Source organism: Zea mays, chromosome 8, assembly GCF_902167145.1.
Source record: "Zea mays cultivar B73 chromosome 8, Zm-B73-REFERENCE-NAM-5.0, whole genome shotgun sequence".
Lineage (NCBI taxonomy): Eukaryota > Viridiplantae > Streptophyta > Magnoliopsida > Poales > Poaceae > Zea > Zea mays.
This window is the reverse complement of record NC_050103.1, coordinates 171,319,830-171,324,027: the sequence shown is the minus strand read 5'-3', so window position 1 is coordinate 171,324,027 and position 4,198 is coordinate 171,319,830. Positions and strand designations below refer to the sequence as shown.

Sequence of the window (4,198 nt, the reverse complement as noted above, 5' to 3'; positions counted from 1 at the left end):
GGAAAATAAAATTAAACTAAATGCAAGTGATGATAAAAAAATGAATACAACATGATGTTGTTCTGCCAAATAAGAATAAACCAAACGTAAGTAATGGCAAGAAAAAATATTCAAAGCACAGATGAGTTCAAAGTATTCCATCATGTGAATGTGAATGAGTTCAAAGTATTTCATGACAGAGGTTTTTTTAAAAAATAAATAAAGCGAAAGATATGTGAATGGGTCATGAAAAGTGAAAAAAATACAAGATGAAAAGAGCTTTTTAAATTAAATAAAAAAATAAAGCGAAAGGTTTGTGATGAAATGAAAAAAAACGTTAAACAATAAAATGGTCCTGGCGGGGCTTGAACCCGCGACCTTCGGCTCATAAGACCAACGTTCTGACCAACTGAACTACAGGACCAATTGTTTAAAATAAAAATGCAATGCTATTTGTTGAATACTATTTATTGCAGAAGAACTAAAACAAGAGAATCAAATAGGAGGTCCTGTTTAATTACTATTAATTACTGGGTATATGCCCGTGCGTTGCTACGGAGTCAATATTATAAAACACGATATTTTTTACATATCAATGTGTTTTATCATAGCAACGCACGAGCATATACCTAGTTGGATTCTTATGTGGTGAGGTCACAACTATTTAATTTCATTATGCTTTATAGGTTGCATGTACACGAGATAGTTCATGGACAACGTACTGATCAAGTGGTTTCTAAAAAGCTTCGGGCTACATGACAACAACGTGCTGATGAAGTGGTTCCTAATGCGAGGGCTACATGACAACAACGTGCTGATGAAGTGGTTCCTAATGCGAGAGCGTATTGGTGAAGTGGTTCCTGATGCAAGAGTCGAAGTTACTCAAGGACTGGTATTGACATCAATGGAAGGAATGAAGTGGTGACTGGAGGGCTAAGGGTGCCTCATCAAATATTGCTATGAAAGAAGCTGGTAATACGTTGCTCACCCTTGTCATTGGGCAACATAACAATCAGCCACAACTATTCAGAAATAGTGAGGAACCATAATGAAATGGGAATAAAGAACATTATGATGCCATTACAAATGCATGTGCCTCTTACTTTTGACTTCCTTGCAGGTGATGTAGCTGTAGCCTCATGCTTGTTGACACCACTGTTGGGGCGAAGGCAGAGACGCCACCCTTCGCTCGTCGTCTCTCGCTGCAGTCGCTGGTTTGACGAAGACAAAACGGGCAGGGACACCCTTCGCTTCATTCAGCACCAGACGAAGGCCTGCGGTGACGTCTCCCCGCAGCACGGCCTTGTCCTGCTCTGAGGCCCACGTGCGATCTGGCCCATTGTAACGGGCCCCGCGCGACCGCCTTTGTGTTACGGGCCTAGTTTGTAAAGGCATTCTTGTAAGTACAGCTTGTAACCCTGCTTTATGGGAATATTCTGGGGATAAACTAGGTGTCCGAGGGCACATGCGTCCTTAACACAAGGCGCTGGGCACTTAGATACCTATAAATACCCCCGCACAGTGCCCGTGAGAGGCTAGACATTAACAGAGCTATTTGCCCCCGAGCACGTATCCCTGTTGTCACCACTGTTCATCCTTGTTGGCCTCCTTGCTACTGAGAGCAAGTTCCAACACCTTCGGACAATCCGTTGTATGGCTTCGGCGGCAAGGGCACCTTTCCCGTTGGCAAAATAGAGCTCCCCCTCTCCTTCGGTGTAGCACCCAATGCCCGAAGTGAGCAAGTAACCTTCGACATTGTCGACATGGTATATCCGTACAACGCCATCATGGGCCGGGGCTCCATCAATAAGTTCGAAGCTGCCATCCACGGACTGTACCTATGTATGAAGATACCAGGTCCGTTAGGCGCTATCACGATCTACGGCAACCAGCAGACGGCGCGCAACATAGAGCGGGACTTCGTGCCTGGTCAGAGGAACGTACACTGCCTCACGACCCAGCGCGAGGTCCCCGCGCCCGCCAGCCCAACCTACAAGCAGCACGAGAAGGCACAGTTGCAGAGCCAAGACGGAACCAAGACTGTTCCCCTTGATCAGGCCACGCCCAAGCAGACAGTCACCATCAGCGAAGACCTCACGTCACATGAAGAAGAGAAGCTTCTCTGCTGCCTGGCCAAGAATAAAGATGTCTTCGCCTGGTCCGCCCTAGACCTGGTCGGAGTCAGACGATCCATAATTGAGCACAGCTTGGGAATTGACCCTTCGGTGCGACCAAAAAAGCAAAGGCTCCGCAAAATGTCCGACGAAAAGACAGAGGCCGCCAAGGCGGAAGTGCACCGCCTCCTAGAAGCTAAATTCATCGAGCCAGTGGCTTACCCCACGTGGCTCTCCAATGTCGTAATGGTGCAGAAAAAAAAGCGGGAAATGGCGAATGTGCATAGACTTCACCAGTCTCAATAAGGCCTGCCCGAAGGACAATTTCCCGTTGCCGCGGATCGACAAAATAGTCGATAGCGCGGCCGGATGCGAGGTCATGTCACTCCTCGACTGCTTCTCCGGCTATCACCAGATATACATGAAGGAGGAAGACAAGGCTAGCACCAGCTTTATAACACCCTTCGGCACTTATTGCTTCATCAGGATGCCGGAGGGACTCAAGAATGCGGGGTCCACTTTCTCCAGACTCACCAGAACAGTACTTGAAGGGCAGGTCGGTAGAAACATATTTACATATGTGGACGACATCGTCGTCGCCAGCAAGAATAAGGAGGACCACCTCGCCGACCTCGCCGAGACATTCGCGAACATGCGAGATGCACGACTCCGCCTGAACCCGGAAAAGTGCGTCTTCGGTGTTCGCCAGGGCAAGATATTGGGTTACTTGGTGTCACACCGCGACATCGAGGCCAACCCAACCAAGATCCAGGCCATCGTCGACATGTCACCTCCGCAGTCCGTCAGGGACGTCCAGCGTTTGACAGGCAGACTGGCCGCTCTCAACAGATTCATCTCCAGGTCCGCTGAGCGAAGTCTCCCCTTCCTCAAAACACTCCGCGGCGCGAAAGACTTCGCCTGGGGACCGGAGCAAGCAGCGGCCTTCGCCTCACTCAAACAGTACCTGTCGGAGCTGGCCATCCTCACCAGCCCCGACTCCTCGCTCCCCCTATTGCTCTATGTCGCGGCTTCGCCGCACGCGGTCAGCGCGGCACTAGTGCAGGAGCAGTCAGTCGAGGGCGCAGTCAGACAGTGCCCTGTTTACTATGTCTCCGAAGTCCTGACACCGTCCAAATGCAACATGACAGAGCTGGAGAAGATCGCCTATGCAGTTGTCATGTCCTCGCGCAAACTGCGCCATTACTTTGAAGCATTCAAGGTCCGAGTCACCTCTGACAGAGGGCTCGGCGAACTATTCAGAAACCCGGAGGCATCGGTGAGGATTGCCAAGTGGGCAGCCGAACTCTCCGGCTACCACATCAGCTTCGAGCCCAGGACAGCCATCAAGTCGCAAGTCCTGGCAGACTTCGTCGTCGACTGGACTGGGCCAGCATCACAGCCGGACCCGTCCATAGAGACGATCTGGACCATCCATTGCGACGGTGCATGGTGCCATGCGGGGGCAGGCGTCGCTGCAGTCGTCACCTCACCAGCCGGAGTCAAACACAGATATGCAGCACGCCTCAACTTCGCTCTGGAATCCGACAAATGTACAAACAATATAGCAGAGTATGAAGCAGTTATCCTCGGCCTCCGCAAGCTAAGGGCCCTCGGAGTCACCACATGTATCATCAAGACAGACTCCAAGATAGTTGCCGGACAGGTCGAGAAAGACTATGCAGCAAAAGACCCCGCCCTCATGCAATACCTCGCGGCTATCCGAAGTCTCGAGAGACAATTCAAGGGATTCACCCTGCAGCATGTGGATAGGGCCAAGAATGAGGAGGTCGATGCCTTAGCCAAGGCCGCCGCCAGGGGCGAGCCCCTGCCCTCCGACGTGTTTTTCCACACCATCGGCACTCCAGCCGTCCGGAGCCCCGAAGGGCTCCAGATAACTAATGATAGCGAGGGCCACCGTATAGTCAACCTAATCATGACCGAAGACTGGAGGGCACCAATAACCCTGTTCCTACAGGGGTACTATCATCGAGCCGACGTCAGTGAGGCAAAGCGCCTCAGACATCGAAGTTGGGACTTCGCTCTGATCGAGGGCCAACTATACAAGAAAGGGGTCAGTCAGCCAATGCTCAAATGCGTCACCGAAA

General features: G+C 50.8%; 1 non-coding gene across 1 annotated transcript; it reads right to left on the bottom strand.

Annotated features, from left to right (window-relative positions):
- Window positions 1–329: 329 nt before the first annotated feature.
- Window positions 330–403, bottom strand: TRNAI-UAU (transfer RNA isoleucine (anticodon UAU)). Its single transcript has one exon. It is a non-coding gene; the product is annotated as a tRNA-Ile (tRNA).
- Window positions 404–4,198: the final 3,795 nt, after the last annotated feature.